This window comes from Hyperolius riggenbachi, chromosome 3 (assembly GCF_040937935.1).
Source record: "Hyperolius riggenbachi isolate aHypRig1 chromosome 3, aHypRig1.pri, whole genome shotgun sequence".
Classification (NCBI taxonomy): Eukaryota; Metazoa; Chordata; class Amphibia; order Anura; family Hyperoliidae; genus Hyperolius; species Hyperolius riggenbachi.
The window spans coordinates 154,915,614-154,940,704 of NC_090648.1; positions in this window are offsets into that span (position 1 = coordinate 154,915,614).

The window sequence follows — 25,091 nt, forward strand, 5'->3', positions numbered from 1 at the left end:
TTTTGAACTACTTAGGGCTACCATAATTGAACAAATATCCAATTCCAATAGATATGAGAGGTATCACACACTATGCAAACGGGAATCCTTTTGGATTCTTAAATTGGGGACTTTGGAACCGGGGGGTTTGAATAAGTGTTTAGAGGAGATGAGCCACCTTCAACCTATAGTCCAGTGAGAGATATGTATACGTTCATATGTGTATGTGTGTATATATATATATATATGCATGCAGATGTGGTTATTTCTTGTAAATATTGGTTGAGATCCTATGTGCGACCGATGGGCATTGTATGTCAGTGGAGTCCTGTTTTTTAATTCACATACTATTAGGTTCCCCTATACTAGCAACTGTATGGCCCAATCCCCTGTACTAGAAGAAATGTGACCCTCTGGACCCCACCCATGCACTGCAGATTGGTCAATTTGAGACATGTGCATGAGGAGGAGGGTATTTATGCCTATGCTGTTTTTTATCCAAATAAGCACTAACAGCGACAAAGCGGAGACTGTATCTCCGCGAAACGCGTTGTTTTTAAATAAAACTTTATACTTTTATAAGTATATATGTATCTTCCTTGCTTCCCTATGGAAGGCGGCAGCACCAATACCCAGTGACACGGGACGCTAGTAACTCTGTACGGAGCGTTCCGGCGTTACTGGGCAATGGACCTTCCACTTCCTGGAGTGCGTGACGTCATCTCCGCCCTGCGCCTGAGCTTGGTCCCCGGCTCGGCTAAGAGGGACAAAGTTTATCCGGGCTGTGTGCACGCTGTGCCGGCCGCTCTCCAAACAGGTGGGACCTGTCCTATTGCACTACATTTATATCATCCAAAGGACTCAGTGCGCCCCTCTCTTCTTTTATTTTCATGTTTTCCTATGGCACCTTTCACACTTAACGTGTTTTAACTGAAATCTTCTTCCCAATGCACTGCTATGGAAAAAACGCGTACTACCAACGTGCACTAACGCGCACTAACGCGTACTAACGCATACCAACTGATAGAGTGTAAACGGGGCCTAAGGATGTAATATTCATTTGCAGCTACATCATGTGTTTATTTTAAATAATTTTACTAAGTTCAGGTTCCTGTTAAATACACAGACAGCAGAAACATAAATAACGACAGGGCAGTGCAGGTGATATTGCACTCAGAATTTACCACCCTGACACGCCCCCTTTCTGCTTCTTGAATACCAGTTTTGGAAAATTTACAGCACAATTACCGCACTATTACCGCCAAAGTACTGCACGCATGATATTGACATGCGGTGTCATTCATGAATACTAACTTTTGCTACATGCTTACGCTAAATTACAGAATGCTTAATAAAGCGTTCGGTAAGCGTCTGGTAACACTTCATGAATCGAGGCCTTGTTCATGCTGTTCTCAAAAAGGATAAGAGAGGTGACTTGAAAAAAATTTGCAAGCAACACTAGTGAAATAGGTCCAACAGAGGCCATTACTCCATTTGTCCTTCACATCTGACAGGCTTGCAATGTCTTTTACCCAGCTCATTGGTTTCCTATGGTAATATACCTATGGGAAATGACCATGCAGAAGGGCCTCCACGCTACTTCTGCACTGAACACCATGCAGCAATGATATTATGGCGTCTATTCTTTGTTTGAATGGTAGTGTAAATCTACCTCAGCATGTCCAAAGCATACTGGAAGCTGTAATATAGCAATGCCTTAGGAATCCTCCTGCTTTCTCAGGTCCCACTACAGCAATTGACTAGACCGTTTTTGTACTCAAAACAGCCAGTTTAGTTAAAGAGGAACTGAACCAAAAAAAAGACACTAAATTGAGCCTCCTTATCCCTTTGAAATGAATTATTAGACACAAAACACTTGAGAAGGGCAATATAAAAGTAGAAATATTTGTGCAATACAACTATGAATAAAAGAGAATGGCAGGCTCCATCTTGCAACTCTCTCCCTCCATTTTGCAGCTCTCACTCCATGGGAGGTTCAGAGTCTGATTCTGTGGGCGGTGTTACAGTTGGAGTTAGACATGCCCATTCACGCCCACAGAATGAGATTTACAGCCCAGTGTCATGAGGTCATCATCAGTCGCCCTGTTACAGAAAAGTGACAGCTGGGGCTTCTGCTGCTGCCCTGCACTGTACTGGCACATGCCTTGATAAAGTATTATTTTTTCTCTAACTATGCCTCCTGCAGTGTGAGATCGTCTGCTTGTCATCCTGTAGCTCTCCCCATTCGTTTTGTGCCAGATCCCATATCATGTCCTGTAGTCATGCAGCTCTCCCCTTTATTACTTCAATCTTGTTAATTTCAGGAAAAACTTTATTTTTTTGCCAAAAAAGCAACCCACAATCTCCCCCTCTTGCTATCAGTTCACATACACACTAATAGAGGTTTGGTGCTTCACAGTGTAATGGTGGCCATACATGGTACAATTTTTTCATACAATCTTACCATTTCTATGTAGTATAAGGGTAAATTAAGTGAATATACTGAAAGGATAATTTAGGCAGTTCCCTTATATTACATAGAAATGGTAAGATTGTATGAAAAAATTGTACCATGTATGGCCACCATTAGAAGGACTGTTATATTTTTTATTGGATATTTGTTTAGTTTTATATAGAGTGAAGCATTAACAGTGAAGCATATATATTCATTCATGTTTTTTTCTGGGAAAAACTTGTTCAGTCCTTTTTACACTGTGAAGCGCTTCACTGATATTACTCCACTCTTGCTAATTTCAGAAAAAAACTTTTTTTTGCCAAAAAGCAACCCTTTTAGATACACAATAGGCTTGATTCACAAAGCCATGCTAACTGTTTAGCACGGGCGTGCTAAACAGTTAGCACGTGAAGTGCTGCTCGCGGACTTTTGCGCGTGCAAAGTGCCGCGATCGCGCGACCGTAGACATTTGCGCGCGATAATGTGGACTTTTGCGCGTGCAAAAGTTCGCGTTATCGCGCGCAAATGTCCGCGATCGCAGCACTTCACGTGCTAACTGTTTAGCATGGCTTTGTGAATCAAGCCCAATGTCCCCCTCTCGTTATCAGTTCACATACACACTAAGAGAGGTTTGGTGCTTCACAGTGTAAGATGGACTGTTATATGTTTTAGTGGACATTTGTTTAGTTTTATATAGAGTGAAGCATTAACAGTGAAGCATATATATGTATTCATGTTTTTTCAGGGAAAAACTTGTTCAGTCCTTTTTACACTGTGAAGCACTATAAGCGCTTTTATGAGCACTTTTTAGCCATCAGGGCTCCCATTGACTTACATTAAAATCGCGATCGCGGTAAAATCACTCAGAAAAGCGCTTATAGTGTGTCTGAGCCCTTATGCAGAGAAGGGGAGAAACGGTGAGGAGAGAAAAGCTGAAAGAGAGGGAAAAAGATAGTTAAGTGACAAGACAATATGCTCTGTACAGCACTGCGAAAGATGGCGCTATATAAATCCAATATAATAGCAGGCAACTGTCCCTGCGTACAGCAGGGACAGTTGTCTCTGTAGCTGGGCCCGTGCTTTTTGCCACTGCGCATGTGCACAGTATGGACCCAGCCTCACAAAGACAGGACGACGGGGCCAGGGAGCCGAGCGGACGGCCGGATGTGCGGCGAGTGAGCGGGCAGCCGTGTGAGCGGGTGCCAGACGCGCACAGCGAAAAACAGACCCAGAGCCCGTTTTTAAACCAAGAGTACTTCTGAGCGTTTTTCAAATAAACAGTGATTTGAAAAGCGCTTGGCTAATGTTACCCTATGACTGTGTTCTCACAGCAGTGTAGTGATTTTTTCAAAAACGCAAACACACTGCATGTAGCATTTTTTGGAGCGATTAATTCAAAATCGCTCTAAAAATCGATTCGCAAAATCGCACTCACAAATTGCTAGCGATTGCTATTGTGATTTTGGCGTGCTCTAGTCCATAAAGAAGAGGTATAGGGAGAAATTGAGAATAGCCTGAGATGGAGCAGAGATCGTATCTGTATTGCAGACCCACATCACACAGAGGCTACTTGCCTGTAATAGGATTCCTGTCACTGCCAGTCTCTCATACAAGTCAGAAAGCAGCCCTCCTGGAGTCTAGGGACTGTCAAAAACTTTTCAATTTGTTTAACACCTTATCCAAACATGCAGTCATTATAACAATGGGGAGAGAGCAGACAGATTTTTGCCCATGGACCCTCCAGGCACAACTCTGCATTATGCTGCCCTCTAATTGCACTTTTATCAGCTAGCCTTACAACATTCCCATTGCCTTACAACAAAGTTAACTTTCTACAGTCCCTAAGCTGGCTGTCAGGATTATCTTTTCACAGCGCCTCCTGATGACTCATTGTGTCAACAAACAAAGCTGCAGGGGATTTGCATAAAGGTCCGTACACACGCCGGACAGGAGGCAATGACGGGTCCATCGTCACCTCCCGCTGGGTGGGCGTTCCAGCAACAGTCCGGCGTGTGTACAGTCTGTCGGCAGACTCATACGGCTGTTTCTGAGTGATCCGCCGGGCGGATCGCTCAGAAACAGCCGTATCAGTCTGCAGACAGACTGTACACACGCCGGATTGTCGCTGGAACGCCCACCCAGCGGGAGGTGACGACGGACCCGTCGTTGCCTCCAGTCCGGCGTGTGTACGGACCTTTAGCAGGAGAAAATCTCCCATTGATCTCTGGGAGCCTTGCCGAGGCAGAGTAAGTCACAGAGGTTGTAGCTTATCAATATAATTGTATATTATAGTTTATTCACATATTTTTGTACATATAGTTTACTGTTTTTGCCTGCAATTTTTAACATGGGTTGCAATGAAACGTGTCACTAATATTAGAGATATGCCACTGTTAACAGTATTCAGAATTTTATTCTATACTTATGGCACTATGACTTGCTGTTGGCTAACAACTTCCATCCTGTTATAATGTGGCATTTTTGAATAGATAAAAGCCTTTGTCCTCTGTCTCAGAAACGTGCTGCAGGATTGTACGGGAAGAAAAGGGTGGAAGGCTTTGTATGAATCTATCGTTTCTGGAAAATGAGCGGCCTAAAACATCACCATATTCCTGTGCCAACAACTCATTTACCTCTGCTCTGCAGTGCATCAGTTCAGTCTGGCTATCACATGCAAAATCTGTTTTTGGCTCCGGACCATCCAAATAAATATTTATCTCTGCATGATTTATGTATAAGAGGAACATAATCCGAAAGGTCAATTGGCTAAAGTGAAAAACACTTTTCCGATAACTTAGTGCATGTAAAGGGACCTAATTAGAGTTTAGATCACAGCTGATTTTGGAAGTTTTACAAGTCGATGAAAGTTTAAAATGCTAATGAGGCCTGATGAGCATGCTGGGAGTTACTTTGTACGCTTGCTCTTTCCTGTGCTGCAGTAGATCTGTCAGTTCTCAGAGCACCGAGCTTGTAAGTGCTCTGTCAGCTAATCACTGGGGTGCAAACTGATGAGATGACAATCTAATCAAAACCATGGAACACCTAAACAAAAACCTGGCCTTTTATTTCTGAAGGACATTGCCATATTGTCAATATTTGCTTTTCGGTGATTATATTGCCTTTATTATTATTTATTATTACTATTGATTTATAAAGCGCCGACATATTCAGTGGCGCTGTACAAAGTAAGAAACAAACATAGGGTACAAAATAATACAGACAATGGTATACACCAATATACGAAATACAGAGTTGGTACAAAATACTGAATTGGTAATTACAGTGACAAAATTAATATGAATAAATGTGTGACAAATTCTAAGACAAAAACTATGAGAGAGCCCTGCCCTTGTGAGCTTACAATCTAAAGAGGAATTGACAAATAATACGCTCCACTCAGGTAAAGTAAATTAACATGTTAATAAAATAAAGCCTGTGAAAGCATATTTCTTAATTTTCTATAGTAGAAGCAGTAGAGTATTGTACCGTGTTAGCCAGTTTTGAATCAGGATGAAACCATTAATTGGCTAACTTAGAGGTGAGTAAACAGTGAGCTTTCGGCTTATAAAAAGCCTTCGTCGAACTGGTTCCTCCAGTCCGACGAAAGCTTTTTATAAGCCGAAAGCTCACTGTTTACTTATCTCTAAGTTAGCCAATAAATGGTATCATCCTGATTCAAAACTCCTTAATTTTCTCTATAAATTGTGAACATTTTTATCAACCTTTACTGCAAATGCTGTTTCAGCAATGTGACCTGTAAAGTGTATTAAAGGGACTCCGAGCAGTGCAGAAACTATGGAAAGATGCATATCATTTTAAAGCTCTCTTTCTCCTCTTTCCAATGATATATAAACCACCACCCTACGCCTTTTAGTTTTCGCTATTTTCGCGATTGAAATTGCCTCGGCCGCGATTTCGATCGCGAAAATAGAGAAAACTAAAAGGTGTAGGGCAACGATTTAGGTGTCGTCAGAAAGAGGAGAAAGAGAGCTTTAAAATGATGAGCCATAGTTATATTGTATTACAGAGGATGACACTTCCCCCAGTGTCAGCAGCTCCATTCTGCTGAATGCAGCTGCTGACTTTGACAAAAAGTCGCCCTGTGTAATACAATATAACTATGGCAAGATGGATATCATTTTAAAGCTCTCTTTCTCCTCTTTCTGACGACACCTAAATCGTTGCCCTACGCCTTTTAGTTTTCTCTATTTTCGCGATCGAAATCGCGGCCGCGGCAAATTCAATCGCGAAAATAGCGAAAACTAAAAGGCGTAGGGTGGTGGTTTATATATCATTGGAAAGAGGAGAAAGAAAGCTTTAAAATGATGTGCATCTTTCCATAGTTTCTGCACTGCTCGGAGTCCCTTTAAATGATGAGCAGTGCCTAGGGGTGCTTAGGTTTTACCTTTTTCTTTAATGCAGAATTCAGGGAAACTAGCAAGCCAGTTACAAAAACAGGGAAAGCGGTATTCTTACAAATCCAGTATACAAGTTGTGAAATGGCTACAAGGAAGTAAAATTTGATTTCTGGGGCAGTAGAGAAAAAGGCTGTAAGATTTATTTATTTTTTTATTAGTAGTATTTGTTCGAGAAATCTTATCGAATTTCCTGTTTTTTGTTTAGATAAAAGAACATCTACAGTGGTGGATTTACTTGATACATTTTTAAGAACATTGAATGGTGCAGGGTAAAAAATAGAAGTAGCTCGTTTTTAAGTAGCAGACACAATGAAACAGGTACGGTATGTGGTAGAAGTGAAAAAAATAAAATAAATAAGCAGAGCTGTCACAATGTACACTAGTGTAATGGACAGACAAAAGAGCCTGCTTGAGTGTCAGGAACCTCAGAAGCTACGCTGCTAGTAACAGCATCCCAGCTATGTAGAGTAACTTTGGCAGCGGGACGAGGGACCTCTGGAACATAACACATCTTTGAAGGGAGAAAATGTAATTTTAAAAATAGAAGCTGTAATTGTTGTCCCCACAAGTGAATGAGCTGATCAGCATTTCTGTTGCTAACTATCACAAGTGATGGGATATATCCACTGACTAAAGGTGATTATTGTGACAGCTCTGCTTATTTATTTATTTTTTATCACTTTCTACCACACATCTGTTTCATTGTTTCTGTTTATTAAAAAAGAGTTCAGTTACTATAGTGTTCCTTTAAACGTTTTGCTGTAAAGGCAGGACAGGGGTCGGTGTTTGCCACTGCACTTAGAAAATAGGAAAAATAAAAATAAGGCATTTTGGAAGTCTATCAGTGTATCTGTATGGGAGCATGTTTATTTTTTATATTTCTAACCACTTCAGGTGCACTTTAAATGGAACTTGGGCTGACAAAATCACAGAGACCACCATTTTAAAAATGACATTATTTCAGATTAATTACTTTGTTTTTATGGACATATAAAATTAAAACTATTATTCCGCAATGTTTCTAAAAAAAAACACACATGGAAAACTGAGTCAATTTCCAGGAGGTTAAAATTAATAACAATGAGGTTTATCCGCACACTATCTGTACATTTGCTGTTCAGATGTGGTACTTACACAAGTGATGTAGCATGTGCTGCGCAAACGGTGCAACCCATGTTATGTACACAGCACATGGTACTACTATAACATGTGTTGCACAAACAGCAACAACCGCTTTGCACTAATAATGCATGCACACTATGTCACTTCCGTAAATACTGGTAAAGTTGCTGTGCACTACCGACCTCATAAGAGGAAGGGAGAGAGGGAGATAACAGCTGGGTCCATACTCTGATTCTGATCCAATTACAATGAGTTGTTGGGCTTAGCTGTTTATGACAGCAGCTAGTACTAGTGATCTCGCCTCACATTCCCACCTTGTAGCACTGGGTCCCCGGTTTGAATCCCAGCCACGGCAACATCTGCAATGAGTTTGTATGTTCTTCCTGTGGCTGCGTGAGTTTCCTCTGGGCACTCCGGTTTCCTCCCACATCACAAAAATAATTCACCTTCCCCCTAAAATAGCTTTAGACTACAAAAGACTATGATAGATATTAGATGCTTGTGAGCTTCTCTGAGGGACAGTTAGTGACAAGACTGTATATACTCTGCAAAGCGCTGCAAAATATGTCAGCGCTATATAAATACTAAATAATAATAATAAAAGGGAGCAGGAGCCAATGGGCCAACATCTGAAGTGAGAGGGGTATGGAGACTGCCATGTTCATTTTCTTTTAAACAATGTACATTGCCTGCCTGTCCAGTGAATCAGATGTCTGACTGAAGTCTTACAGGATTATCCACATGTTTTTTTCAGGTGTGTTATTCAGACACTATTGATGCAGAAAAAGACCAGCATGACTGCCAGGTAACTGGCATTGTTTAAAAGGAAATAAATATGTCAACCTTCATATCCCTCTAATTTTAGATGTCCTTTAAGTATCTTGCCTACAGCTGTCATGTAAGCACTTCTATTGAAAGCCTAATTTGTACTTATATTATAATGGTATAGTGTATAGCACCCTCACCTTGCAGAATCCCAGCCAGAGCACTAGCTGCACGTAGTATGCATCTGTGTGGGTTTCCTCTGGGCACTCCGGGTTTACCCCCACATCCCAAAAACATACAGATAGGTTAACTGGCTTTCCTCTAAATTGGCCCTAAACTATGTTACATACACTACACTATACATACATAGACATATGACCATGGTAGGGATTAGATTGTGAGCCCTTCTGAGGGACAGTTAACGGAACTATGAGCACTCATTAAAAGTGAAATTGTGACTTACCTGGGGGTTCCTCCAGCCCACCGTAGGCCGCCAGGTCCCCCGGAGTGCTCCTGGCTCCACTCTTGGTCCCGGCTAGTTCTGTTATGGTATGACTTCGGCGGACATTCCCTCACCTCGGGCTCTCCTCTCAGCGTGCCCCCTCCTGCAATCAATCATTGGTGGCAGCAGCAGCGGCGGCCGCAGTCTGAATACATTACCTCCTTCTCGCTGGAGGTCTTCCGATCTCTAAGAGCTTCATGTAACTTCCTGTGTAAACAGGAAGTTGCTCTCAGAGATCGGAAGACCTCCGGCGAGAAGGAGGTAATGTGTTCAGCCTGCCGTCGCCGCTGCTGCTGCCCGCTGCCACCACTGATTGCAGGAGGGGGAGCGCTGAGAGGAGAGCCCGAGGTGAGGGGGGGAGATGTCCCCCCTCCCCAACAATCTGCCACACTCTCCTCTTATGCTGCGACCCTTCCTGCCCCCCAAAAGTCCCTGAGCGGGCCCTAGGGGGGGGGGGGGGGGGGCTGGAATTTTTTTTTGCAGGGGGGCCTGGGGATTTCTAGGTACGGTGGCTCAGAGTCCCTTTAAAGCAAACCTAAAGTAATTGAAAAAAAGCCAGTTTAACTTTCCTGCAGACGCCCTGTGTGTGCCGTCACTGAGCGATCCTCCGATCCCCTGCAGTGCCTCTCTTTAGTTTAGGCGACTCAGCGAATCGGTGGCTACTGCACCTCTGTGGCCCTGGCTGTGCGTCTTCAATCATGCTCCCATTGCCAAATGTGCAGTAGAAATTTTCTCGTACTGCAAATGTGCATACTTCATACAGCTCTACAAAAGATGTTGGCGCTATATAAATACCAAATAATAATAATAATAAATTAGTATTAGTATAAGAGAGAAAAAATAGTTGATTAGCTAAACTGGAAATTGCTTTTGTAATAACTGAATGATATATTCCTGCACCTTTGGCTGTAGTTCTGTAACACGTGTATAAGAATGGAGTGAAAGTGCTGCCTACATGACATAAATCATTCCTGCCCCAAATGTTGTCAATGACACCTTTATCTAGGGAAATTAAGCAAACTCTGAGAAAAAAAAAAAGCAAAGTATGGAGTAGATACCAACCACATTCCAGACTGCCCTTCCAGTCTCACATATCACTAGCACCTTCTCTCCATATTAATTAGGAGCCCTAAATAGCCAGGGGAATATTTAACTAGTTTTCATAGCCTGACCACTGCCACTAATTAGATTTGACATATGTCTCCTTACCAAGCTGTCTATAAAATCTGCTCCTTGCTGTGCATGAATGAGATGCTTGTTTTTCTTGCTGATTTCTTGCTATGAAAGCCTCAGGATGTGTTAATTTTTTTGCTTTATTTACTTATTTTTCTTCTTTTTTTATTGAACAATAGAGCAGAGAGAGAGCGACTGGCTTCATCCTGCTGATCTGTCGTCCTCATGCTGCTTCATTTCCTGCCGTTTGATCCAGACATCCAGCTTTTGTTTTCCAAGTGCTTAGGCTGCACGTGTTGGTGATGTGGCCACCAAACAAATATTTTAGCCGGGGTCCCCACGCCCCGGAGAGCTGAGGCTGATGGACGACTGGCTTCCTGAGGCCGGGTGGCTGTAACTTTTCTGCCACCACCCTTACAGGAAGAGATAGAGGGCCCGCGCCTGTGCTAGCGGAGTCAATGGGAAATCCCTGCAGCTGCTAGATTGTTCTGCCCTGCTACAGCATTGAATGTCGGAGGTGTTTTATTGAGCTGTAATAGACCTTTCCTGTTGGGAGTATTTGCACGTGGGCTCCTAAACACACACTCAGGGGAAGTTCTGGGATCAAAAGATAAGCCCTCTCTTACTTGATCTGACACAGGTCTTTATTGTTTGAACCTCTGTGACATTTCAGTGAAAGTTTGGAATTGTGTGCTAAGTGTAACATCAGCATTGGCCATCATCAGCAGCCCAGGGAGAAGAAGACATGCTTCACAGCTCCACCTGCAAACATCCCCTTCTGCTTTATATTCTTTGAAATTTATGACCCATCCCAAACTTACAGGAAAGGTGGGAAACAATTAAAACTTTACTGCTTTTTAAGTATTTTCAAAGACTCAGGCAGCAATGAAAATAATTGCTGTCAATCCCATAAAAGGTCAACAGAGCTACAGTAGATACATATTAATGTTATAGGAACTCTCCAAGGGTGTGTTCTGCTCTGTGATGTTAAAATAGTAATGAAATTATTAGGATTAAATGCATATTAATTGTAACAACTTACCTTCTTTATCCACATTCATTTGGTGCACTGTAGCAAGAGGAAATGAGCAGGGATGAGCAGAAGCTACGCCAGTGCGAATTTTATGCATCGTAGTTCGCATCTACGCATCGTAGTTCATAGGTGAAGTTTCATAACTACGCTTACGAATTTACGCGTAGCGAAGTACCGCTACACGTAGCTTACGCCCACCATGCGTATTTAACAAGTGTTTTGCGTAGTGAACTACGAATGCGCATTGAAAAGGGGAATGTACGCATAGAAGAGTTCCCGGTATAGGAATTTAAAGAGGAATTAATGCGTAAAATTCTCTGCATACGGGCATAAGCATCCGCATACACTACGCTTCGCACTACGCGTAATTGCGTATTTTAGCGCGTAGTCTACGAAATGCATACGAAGCGAAGATTTGATTTCGAAGCGTAATTGCGTAAAACTTTGCGTATTTCCAGCGTAACGAAGTTGGCTGACTACGACCATCCCTGGAAATGAGTATCACAGATTTATGTTAGTTATAATGGTTATACAGCAGAGTCCCTGGTGACCAGAACTCAAGCAACCGGAAGTCTCAACTAACCGGCATGCCTGATAGATAACGGGGAGTTTGTTGGGGGGGGGGGGGTGTGTTTAGATACTTGCCGAGCCTCCAGCTTGCCGAACCTCCACCGTTATGTAGCAGCATTTCCTCTTGCTCCTAGCGGCTCCTAGCGTCAGTTAGGGATGGTCGTAGTCAGCCAACTTCGCTACGCTGGAACTACACGTATTTTTACGCAAATACGCTTCGCAATCTACGGCAATGTAAACAGAAACTTCACTACGTTTGCATTTTGTAGACTACGTGTTAAATTACGCATGCTTTGCGTAGTGCGAAGTGTAGTTGATGCGACCGCTTATGCCCTTATGCGGAAACATTTCGCAATAATATTCAACCTATTTGCAAATATAAAGTAATATAAGCGTACATTCCACCTTCCAATGCGGAATTGTATGCGTCTAAAAGAGCAATAATATTTCTGCGCATGCGCAATGACCCATATAGATGCAGTTACCGCACGCGTAGTTGACTTCGCAATACATATGTCAACTACGCGTAGCGGGCAAAGCTTTGCATAGCGGGACTACGACTACGCGGAAATGCGTACATGTAGTTCTTAAACTTCGTCTACGAACTACGATGCGTAGTTGCGTACTACGACGCGTAGATTCGCGCTGGCGTAGTTTACGAGCAACCCTGGCGTCAGTGCACTTAAGTCAGTATCTCAGTATTATATATTTTGAGATGTTGTACCCTGAAATGTTTACTTGAATCAGGGCAGTTTCTAGGCTAAATTGCACCCAGAGCAAGGGTATAAAAATTCAGGTGTCATCACGCAGTGGTGACGTGATGATGATTTGATGTCTGATGCAGGCTGCCTAGGAGGAGTTAAGGAAAGTGATTGAGCTGGTAATCTTCCTCTTCCATTTGGCTGCACCGCGCTAACTGGGTAGTGGCTGAATACCACTTACATAGTAAGTTGATTAGAGAATTAAAGTTGCAGACTACCCAACAAGCTCATGGTGAACCAGAACTCATTGGAGTGTTTGAGGGGCTACAATGGACCAAAACACCCTCTTACTAAAATGTTAAGCAAAACAAAAATCTCCCTTCTTAAAACAGAAGGAATTTGTGATAATTGAGGTTGGAGTGAGCATACGAGGTCTCCCACAATGCACCACTCCTGAATATGCAAATTATCCCTTGTTGTCCCTGTAAGCTAAACACACCTCCAGAACTGCTGGAATGCAATGATGTGTCAGCTTGTTAATTGTACAGAGCCACAATAATTAGATAATAAATAGAGAATTAAAGTTCCCATGTGGTGCATTAATTGATAATCCATCATAACCACTTTTGATCAACATTATGAATTACTTTGATGAAACATTTTAAAATGAGACTGCTATTCTATTGCTTTTCATGATCTGGTTTACACATCTTAGCAAACAATGGAGAATGGCAGCAGTGTTCAGGAGGCTTTAAAAAATGTTCAAAGTTTGGCTCTTACCATCAAACATTCCAGTTGTAGACAGGGTGGACAAAACATAAAGCAAACCCCAGAGAAATGTCATGTGAAGTATGAATGTGAGGCTGGTGTGTCCCTAATGCCAGAATATTACATCAAAACACATCCACGAATGAAAGTGCGCTCCCATGCACTTCTTTAAAGGTCACAGTCCATCTGTAGAGAGACTTCACAATACACCTGTCTCACTACAATTCTCATTTCCTACTAAATACATGTCTAATCATAACTTATAGTGTTCTTGTTGTTCTTTAACCCTCTTTTTCCCAAGAAGATAAGCTCTACAATGAGCTAGTGCCTCTACTACAGAGTTGTTGTTTTTTTGACATATACATATGTATTTGAATTCTGGCATGTATGTATTTATTTGATATATACAGGTAGATGCAGAACACCACTACTGTTGTCAAGTACAGTATATTTACCTCCAAATAGCAAAACTATGCAGCTTGTACCCCAAACAACATAATTAAGAAGCTTCTCCCTTCAAACAGCATGATTAGATGGCATGCTCTCTAAAACAACACATTTAGGCAGCATGTCTTTAAACAGCATAATTATGCAGTATGTCCCTCCAAACAACATTATTAAGTTAAGTTCCCGTCTTCCACAAACAATATAATTAGACAGTATTTCCCCCAAACAACAGAATTAGGCTGTATGTTCCCTCCAACAACATGATGAAATGCCATTTTACCCAAACAACATAATCAGACAGGGTGTGTGTACTCCTCCCCTAAACAACGTAACCTTCTGAGGACCGGCAGCCTTACCCCCCTTAAGAGCCAGAGCATTTTTACATGGGGGGGGGGGGCGTTTAGATAGCCAGGCAGCAATATCCCCAGTAGAGATAGGTGCCCCCCATATAGCCAGCTTTCATTACACACCTCCCAAGCTCCAGCGATGAGCAGCTCTATCCCCTCCAGTCTGGCCTGCATTCCTGCTCGCACTGCCGCTAAGTTCCAAGTCCCGGCTTGATGACATCATCAATCTGGGACCCAACATTAGAGCAAGAGTGAGCAGGGATGCCGGGCAGAGCGGAGAGGATCAACGATTGGGAGAACGTCAGGAAGGTGAGTCCCGGTCCTCTTCTTCCACTCCTACAGCTGCTACTTAAGCAGAGTTATGCTAATTATATAACATGTGTGATGTAATTTGTGTAATGTATGTTATAATTTGCATGTGCCATCTGCGCATGTTATTTTAATGTGATTAAAGGTGTACAGTTTTTTAGATTTCTTTTCACTTCATTTACATTTATTTTTCTGATTGATTGTAACGTTTGAAAAATCTGACCAATGTACTTCACATGTGTTTAATTTTCCATCAATTATGAAAAAAAAAAATCTTGCAAAAATGAATCAGAAATTTCTGCCACTTTGATCAAGAAAAATCAGGAAAAAAAATGGAAAATCCGATTCTGATTTGTTTTTTCGAATAAAAAAGCTTAAGATTTTTCTGTAGAAATGACTGTAATCAAATCGAATTGGTGTAAAATCGGATCATTTTATTGTATCGTGTGTCACCACCTTTATTCAATATATTCCTTTCTTGTTCCAAACATAATTAGGCAGCACGTTCCCCCAAACATCATAATTAACCACCTTAGCGGTATGGCTGAACCCAGTTCGTACATTACCGCCGCAGTGGATATCTCAGCCCCTGGTGGGTCTATTTTTTACAAAAAAAAATTTAAAACACGCAGCTAGCAATGCCGATTACCGTTTTCGCGGATTTCCGATCGGTTTCCGATTTCCGAGTAGTGGTCTTTTTGGTCATTTTTTGTATTCCCTGATTGGCCAAATACTTCCAAGTTGACTCTGCATTCTCTGATTGGTCCAATGCTTCCGAGCTCTGTGATTGGGCTAAAATTACCAAGTTGTGGTAATTTAGTATAAGTACAGAAATCCGATTTCTGATCAGTTTCCGATTTCCGAGTAGGTTGTTGTTTTTTTTTTGCTCTTTTTTGCATTCGCTGATTGGCCAAATACTTCCGAGTAATGCAATTCAGATTTCCGATCGAAAATTTGGAAATTTCAATTCTGCAAAATCCGAATGAGCATCCCTACTGCAGAGCAGCCGGGGCTCTGGTGACAGGCTTGTGGGAGTTAGCATGGGACATATCATTTTGCAACTGCATCACTACAGAAAGCAAAACTATTTAGTCTCACAGAAAAGCCCATTCAGAGTGCTACTGTTTAGAAAATTCCTCCACAATATACCTATGAATATATTACTGTCCACTGCACATGGTTGTAGATCAACAATCAATCACATCTCCAGACACATCTCCATTACACCTCCAGGCAGCCCTGCTTTGCACCTCCAGTCACATAGCCATCACACCTAAGGCACACTTTCATTGTACCTCTAGTCATCCCTTTGGCTGCTTTCACACTATCCACATTGCATAGGTGTACGTTATAAGCTTCTTATTACACACATTTTTGTAGATCACACTGGTCCTTTTTTCCATAACTAATTTAATCTTTTTTTATATTGGCATATGGAGATGAGCAAGACACTAGTTTAGCCCACTATGAGCTGTATTTACTAACGGCCTGTAAAATGTGTATGCGCAGACAGAGCGTGTAAATTTTAATGGGCATTATGCAAACTATGCAATCTACAACATGTAGTTTGCTTAGGGCACAATTATACATGCAAAGAATACATTGCTTATGTAACATGTGCTATACGAATAAAGTAACATGTGTTATTCAAGCAACATATGAGTTGTGTGTATAATGCAAGGTATGCAAACTACGTAGCTTGCATAACTCTTAGTAAAATTTATGTGTGCTGTCTGTGTATGCAAATTGTACAGGTCATGAATGAATAGACCACGATGTAACCATTTCTTCAGTAGGTTAATATGTTAATTTATACAGATCTGTACATCAGTCTAAAAAGAGGAAAGAAGGGAAATGCAAATTTTCCTAAGAGAAGAAGGCTGTCCCTCCAAACCAGGGACCTGTGATGAGCAAAAATACTGATATTCTTGTCATATCCATATTATTGAAAATAATGTATAAATCGACTTTCAAGCGAAAATGACATTGAAAATAATTTTGTAATAAGTGTGATTTTTCAAATTTTTCACACTAAAATAAACAATTTTCGCACTTTTCACAAATTTTCATTGTAAAAATAACAAGGTTTTTTGTGCTTTTCATGAATTTTCACATTGGAACGAATAAAATTGTTTCCTTTGACAATATTGCAAAAATACAATGTATTTTCCCTAATATTTTTTTCAAAATCATAAATAGCATTTTCGATGTGAAAATTACTTAGGCAAAAATTTGCAAACAACACTGCCAGGGACTAAAGAGCCATGAAAACATAACATCGTATTGGTTGCCATAAGCACCACCCCTTATTTACCCTTAGTTACATTTTTTCTAAGTAAAGCTGGCCATACACTTATCGATTGCCCCCCAATCTCTGAAAGGAATCGATTCAGGAAAGAAATGATATCTACCACACACTGCAGATCAATTTTCAATAATCTATTAAAAATCGATAAAACTGCAGTGTTGCACTGTTCAATGCAGTGCAACGTTATGGGCCATTGATCTACCTCCACTCCAGTCCCGCCCCAAAGTGACCTAGATCTTCCACCCTGTCTGATCGATACGTTCAAATGATTTTTGGTCAAAAACAACCAAAAGTAGATCAATTGTACATTTTGGGAAAATCTATTCCCGACAGATCAATCAAACCTACAGGGAATCTGACTGGAAAATCAATGTGTATGGGCGTGAATACTTTTTTTCCCTGCCTGAAACCGTGCTGAGGGGAGGGATAACAGGGAACAGATTCCAAATGATATCATTGACAAAGAAAGTACCGTTTTACAAGTTGTCAGTAAAAACATATGCGCATCTGAGAGTGAGAAAGCCATGGCACCTGCATATTTTGATAATAAAAGCTGACTTTTATCGAGGACGCCGAGACATGCCGCAACATCTGACAAATCCATCTCTGAAGCACAATCTAGATTCTGCGTGTAACTTTATCTTATTACCTCCCTGGTTCTGCCGTTCCTCCAAAGTGATCCCTCAACTGTCCAAAATCATTAGATGCTTTCCCTTTTACATTATACCTTGGTAAATGTCAGGCATAACTGCATTTTTATTTGCTGAGGTACCACTGCTGCCTTGAATGAGTATAACAGAATCCCAGCTTCCCATCTCTCTCTCCTTCCACTGTATGCTTTGTACTAATATGATTTGTTGAACAAATTGTTCCATTAATCTGGGACTGTTTGACAGAGTGAGAAAATAAGTGCCAAAGTGAGAAGATTCACAAGAATCGGAAATCTCAGCCGCTCTTTCTCAAGGTAAATAGTTATTATATCAGAGTGTCAGACTGGCGAAATGGATGTGCTCTCATTCTGGGTTTGTAAATGTCAGTTCTCGTCAGGCCATCGCGGTGACAAATGGGCTGAGGGTTACAGGGAGAGTTCATTGCCTTAGCAAGTTTCTCTTTGACTTATTTCAAAGGTAAGCGCTGGTCTAAGAAAAAAATTATTATAGGCACAATGCATCAAAACAAAGTGCTACAAAGCTATGACCAAGCAAAGTCACTTAGTATATTACGTTTTTTTTTTCCTTTTTTTCCTTTTTTCCTTTTTTGTAAGCTTGATAAACAAGAGATAAGATGTTCTATTAGTTGCAGTAGCACTTGAGAAAATGGAAAACAATGATTCACTCCTATGGGATTTGAAAAAAAAAAATCCCAAACTCAAATCAGATGAGTCAGATTTCTGAGGACCCATATTCTATAATAACTGTGTGAATCATTACTGAACTATATAGCTGTTTAAAGATTACACAAATTATGAGCCATTGGTCATTGCATTAATGAAATTAGTAAAAGATAAAAAATCTGTTATTAGCTTGAGCTGTGTGAACAGACATAAGATGATAGTCAGGACAACCAGAGCTCAATGTGATATTATTACGTATGTTTAACAATTAATCTATAGACAAGCATGTGTAGTTGTGGTGAATAGCATCTACTGTACTATGGAGAAGAAAAATGAGAGAGAGACAGAGAGGTAGCATCCGGGAATTTGGGCCCCGGTAACACTAATTGATGACAGTTAATTTTTAACTGGTAGGGTAAGTGAGCACATTTGGCTAGAAGTGAAACTGTAGCCACTCATGGTTGAGGCGGGGCCATGGCAAAGAGGGTCAATCCTCCCGACACTTCCTGCTTCACAGCCGGAACATCTCCTGTGCAAAAGAAAGTATCAGAAAGATGTAGTGCAGCATGGAGCACCGCAGTTAGTGGCATTCATACAACAAAGCTCATCCCAACCAGTAAAAAATGAAAAGAAGTGTTATTGCAGATCTTTCTAGAACTTTCTAGAGTGTAGCCATTAATATATTTACTTTAAAAATGGATCGTAAAGGACAACCAAGGTTGCATGTGACATGATGAGATAGACATGTGTATGTACAGTGCTCAGCACACAAATAACTGTGCTGTGTTCCTTTTTTTCTTTGCCTGCCTGAAAGAGTTAAACATCAGATATGCAAGTAACAGTTTCTGTCCGGGTCAGGACCAGATCGGACTGGGTCAGACTATAGCATAACTCTCACTGATAAGTAATTACAGCCATAAAACACTTTCCTGTCAGTAAATGGCTTCCGGGAGCAGGAAAGATATAAAAAGAGTCAATAATTCATAGATTTGAGCTCTAGCATACTTTAATGAAGGTGTCATTGAGCAGAGACAATGAAACAGTAAAAACTTAAAAAACTCAATTTAAATATAAAATAAGACTGTGGGATATCTTAAAAAAAGTCATTTTTGGGAGGAGGAGGATGGATACAGTTGTTTTTCTCATCAATTTGTTTTTACCTCAGATGTCATTTTAGATAAAATGTCTTTGTACTATTTCCCTTCACACTCAAATATTGCAGTATTTAGCTAAACATGAGCTAAATACTGCGCAGTGGCATAGCAATAGGGTGTGCAGAAGTCACAACCGCATCGGGGCCCTTGGGGCAGAGGGGCCCACCCTCAACTACAGTGTTAACTCTCTATTGGTCCTGTGCTTGCAATAATCTCTTCTAGAGATGTTTTGACTAGTAGTAACCATTAACACACTGTTTCCTATCCCCTTTTTGCACCTCTGGCACTGTGGTTATCCTTAGCAGGTTTTAGTGAGCTGTATCAATTGTTATGTATAGAGTGCTTGTTGGCCCCATTGTAAAACTTGCACTGGGGCAGTGGGGCCCGGCCCACAGCTCCTTAGCTACGCCACCGATACTGCGTATTTAATCAGTGCTGGTCGTAATGGAGAAAGCTACGCTTACGGATCATTACGCGTAATTTTACGCTATTACGCATTACGAAATTACGCTTACGGCATAGACAGTAAATTTCGGTACATGTCCGTAATCACGCATAGCACTTACGCAATTACGCGTAAGTATACCGTAGTGCAGGTTATTACGTTATAGGCTTACGCGTAAAATCCTGCTAGCAATTAATGCGTAAGGTCATGCTGCCAAGCGGAAAAGTTGACGCATGGATCAATGTTAGGTAGCCGCCGACTTTAAGGGTTAATAGCAAAGCCCCCTTAAGTGCTAAGAGCCTCAAATTTGGAGAATATATTAAGGAGATCAGAAGGAATAAGAGGAAAAAAAATTTTTTCAAAAAGACCTTATAGTTTTTGAGAAAATCGATGTTAAAGTTTCAAAGGAAAAATATATACATTTAAAAACCCGCCGACTTTAACGGTTAATAGCAAAGCCTGCTTAAAATTTAGGAACACCAAATTCACAGGGGATATTAAGGGGATCAGTGGGAATAAGAGGAAAAATTTTTTTTTCAAAAAGACCTTATAGTTTTTGAGAAAATCGATTTTTAAGTTTCAAGGGCGAAAATGTCTTTTAAATGCGGAAAATGTCAGTTTTTTTTGCACAGGTAACAATAGTGTTTTATTTTCATAGATTCCCCCAAGTGGGAAGAGTTTTACTTACTTCGTTCTGAGTGTGGGAAATATAAAAAAAAAACGACGTGGGGTCCCCCCTCCCAGACCTCTTTAACCCCTTGTCCCCCATGCAGACTGGGATAGCCAGAATGCGGAGCACCGGCCGCGTGGGGCTCCGCACCCTGACTATACCAGCCCGCATGGTCCATGGATTGGGGGGTCTCGGAAGGGGAGGGGCAGCCAAGCTTTCCCCTCCCCCTCCGAGCCCTTGTCCAATCCAAGGACAAGGGGCTCTTCTCCACCTCCGATGGGCGGTGGAGGTGGAGGCCGCGATTTCCTGGGGAGGGGTTCATGGTGGCATCTGGGAGTCCCCTTTAAAAAGGGGTCCCCCAGATGCCCACCCCCCTCCCAGGAGAAATGAGTATAGAGGTACTTGTAGTACCCCTTACCCATTTCCTTTAAGAGTTAAAAGTAAATAAACACACAAACACATAGAAAAAGTATTTTAATTGAACAAAAAACATAACCACGAAAAAAGTCCTTTAATATTCTTAATTAACCATTAATACTTACCTGTCCCTTTAAAAGCCAGTTCCCACGCAATATCCTCGGAAATATACTAATCAGTTACAATGTAACAAAGTTATTCAATGTAACAACTTTGTTACATTGTAACACCACCGCACCCGACGTCACTCACCGCCGCCGCCGCCGCCACGTCTGCGCTGCAGGACCCGACAGAGCTCTGAGCTATAGCTCAGAGCTCTCTAAGCATCTTTGTATTTGGGCTCCAAGGAGCCCCATTGGTCCTTAGCAGACCAATGGGGTTCCTTCTGATTTGAAGGAACCCCATTGGTCTGCTAAGGACCAATGGGGCTCCTTGGAGCCCAAATACAAAGATGCTTTGGAGAGCTCTGAGCTAATATAGCTCAGAGCTCTGTCGGGTGAAGGGATGCTAAGTCCCCGCCGGCTCCGCTGCCCTCCCCGCCTCTCCCACATGTCACCTATATACATGCTGGCACCCATGGGTGCCAGCATGTATATGGGTGACAGGTGTGGGCGGAGTGGACGGCGGGAGCCGGCGGGGACTTAGTGTGTATGCGGCGGCCGGCGGGTGAGAGGCGAGTGACGTCGGGTGCGGTGGTGTTACAAAGTAACAAAGTTGTTACATTGAATAACTTTGTTACATTGTAACTGATTAGTATATTTCCGAGGATATTGCGTGGGAACTGGCTTTTAAAGGGACAGGTAAGTATTAATGGTTAATTAAGAATATTAAAGGACTTTTTTCGTGGTTATGTTTTTTGTTCAATTAAAATACTTTTTCTATGTGTTTGTGTGTTTATTTACTTTTAACTCTTAAAGGAAATGGGTAAGGGGTACTACAAGTACCTCTATACTCATTTCTCCTGGGAGGGGGGTGGGCATCTGGGGGACCCCTTTTTAAAGGGGACTCCCAGATGCCACCATGAACCCCTCCCCAGGAAATCGCGGCCTCCACCTCCACCGCCCATCGGAGGTGGAGAAGAGCCCCTTGTCCTTGGATTGGACAAGGGCTCGGAGGGGGAGGGGAAAGCTTGGCTGCCCCTCCCCTTCCGAGACCCCCCAATCCATGGACCATGCGGGCTGGTATAGTCAGGGTGCGGAGCCCCACGCGGCCGGTGCTCCGCATTCTGGCTATCCCAGTCTGCATGGGGGACAAGGGGTTAAAGAGGTCTGGGAGGGGGGACCCCACGTCGTTTTTTTTTTATATTTCCCACACTCAGAACGAAGTAAGTAAAACTCTTCCCACTTGGGGGAATCTATGAAAATAAAACACTATTGTTACCTGTGCAAAAAAAACTGACATTTTCCGCATTTAAAAGACATTTTCGCCCTTGAAACTTAAAAATCGATTTTCTCAAAAACTATAAGGTCTTTTTGAAAAAAATTTTTTTCCTCTTATTCCCACTGATCCCCTTAATATCCCCTGTGAATTTGGTGTTCCTAAATTTTAAGCAGGCTTTGCTATTAACCGTTAAAGTCGGCGGGTTTTTAAATGTATATATTTTTCCTTTGAAACTTTAACATCGATTTTCTCAAAAACTATAAGGTCTTTTTGAAAAAAAATTTTTCCTCTTATTCCTTCTGATCTCCTTAATATATTCTCCAAATTTGAGGCTCTTAGCACTTAAGGGGGCTTTGCTATTAACCCTTAAAGTCGGCGGCTTTTTTATATTATACGGGAGCGTAATATTACGCGATTACGGCAGACTGTGTAATTTCAATGGGAGTTTACTGTCTTACGCGTAATTTGTTACGCGTAAAACGTAACCCTGCGATCTACGCGTAATTAATTACGCGTAATACCGTAACCTTACACGTAACGCTTACGGTGCATTTGTAGTGAATTACGATGCGTAATTACGCTAATGCGTAATTTCGGCCCAGCACTGTATTTAATGCTCACCACTCACTAGGCAGTCACATGGTAGATATGGTGGGGGAAATATATGAACCTTTAAAAGACACCTAAAAGTCATATTTATGGGTTCATTTTTTAATGAGACTATACTTTATGTAAGATTTTCTTTCTGCTACATAAACACAGTAGGAATATTTCTGTGTGCTGAATTTTGGCTGTCCTGTCAGAAGCTGTCCTGTCAGGAGCGTAACTGTCCCGGTGTCCCCCCACACATGAAATTTGCCCTCCCCCATATGAGCGCTGCTTCCCTCTCATATCCCCCCACTCTCAAATTTTGCAGAGTAGGGCAGCAGCAGAGCTTTATACTGTACCTCGTTCCGACGGCAGAAAAGGTCCTCTTCACTTTTTCTTCAGTGTGGCCGCCATGCAGCCAATCACCTAGCAGCTACCCAAACTGCTGGTCACTAGGTGATTGGCTGCACGGCTGCTACACTAAAGAGAAGATGAAGAGGACCTGTCCCGCTGCCGTAACGAGGTACAGTATAACGTTTTATATATTTACGTATTTATTGGTGGGGGAAAGGTTAGAACCTTCATCAGATTAATATGAGCTTTTTTGTCCCTGGCACTGAGATGTCCTGCCTGCCTATCCAAGTGACAACAATAATAATAATAATAAAAAGTGACAATACTGCATACATAATGAGACAGATGTTTACTGCTGACTATGGGAAATGATGTAACCCTCAATTTAAACATCATATCAGGTTTGATCCAATGAAGATACTTTTTTATGTCCTACCAACCCATTGTAACCTAGGCACTAAATAGTAACACTGCTTGGAAAGCCAAGTTAAGCAATTCTCTTTGGGGTTTATCAGTAAGGCAAATTCTAAATCCAGATATAGATATTGTTGTTGGTAGTTTGGTATTTATTAGTTTTCTGCTTTCACCTCCGTGGAGCCTTAGCCTTCCAAGAGGCAGTTTATATTGAGTGACCATCTCTAACAGTTCGGCCCTTCCTGTCACTGGCAGCTAATAAATATCACGTTAATGGATGTTGTTGGGAAATTCTGTCCCCAAAGCCAGATTACAGCCAATCACAAATTATCTTGAAAATGTTGTCTGAGAGAAGGTACTAATGTGCAAGCATTAAACATGCATTACAAGCAATACAATGGCAAACCACAAAAGCTGAACAAATGATTATTAATATTATAAATTTTACAGATAGAAGTTGTGCAGTAGCACTCTGCTTATTTTATAAAAAGTCAAAGGACCTAGCATGACCCATCAAGAGCATTAACGCAAGGGTCTCCAGTCTGACTCTTACGGTTAATCACCTTAAATATGGCCATCTTGACCTTTGGATCATATTTGCCGGCAACAGACATCACGATACAAAGAAATCTATACTGCATCACAACACAACTCCTCGCCTTGTGTTCTTCCAAGCTAGAGCATAACTACAGGAGGGTCAGGGAGTGCAATTGTCCCTGAATCAACCAGGTCGCCAGGCTGAAAACCTAGCTGCTACTCACCCTTATAAGGTGAGGATACACTTTACAATGAGCAGAGAGCAGCACTTTAATTGCCCTTGAATCCCTTTATCTATTTTCTACTGAATGCTGGAGATGGTAGAAGTCGCCCTGAAAGAAAAAAAAATATTCTGTTTTATTAAAAGATGACAGCCATAGTTGTATAGAGTAACAGTACCAATCTATCAGCACAAGATGCATAATTTATAACAGAGTAGCAGGAAACAAAATGTCTATCAATCGAACACGTGTGCCCAAAAACCCAGTTGTTGTTGGTTAGCCACACGCCCCTTTCTGAAAAAGTGCCATGGTAGTTTTCTGCCTTTGCAACGACTGTTAAGATATTGTGCTATTTGTTGGTAGGAGGGGCTTCATAGCGTGGCCTGAGGGGTACTTTGCTTCTACCTGTGCCACTGAGACAGCCTGTCACAGAGAGGAGAGGTGAAAAGAGAAATAGTTCAGTGTCGACCACAGATTTACTAAGCATTATCGCATTCGGACAGGGAAAAAAGAAAACAAACAAACAGCTTAGTTCTATGTACGTGTGGGACTGTACACACACATCTTTATCTCATCATGTCACCTTTCTGTTCAAGTGCTTTTTAAAGGGAAACCAGTGGCAGGACTATCAAAAAGGAGCAGTATCTAAGAGGAAAGACAAGAGGTGGATCAGTCAAGCTG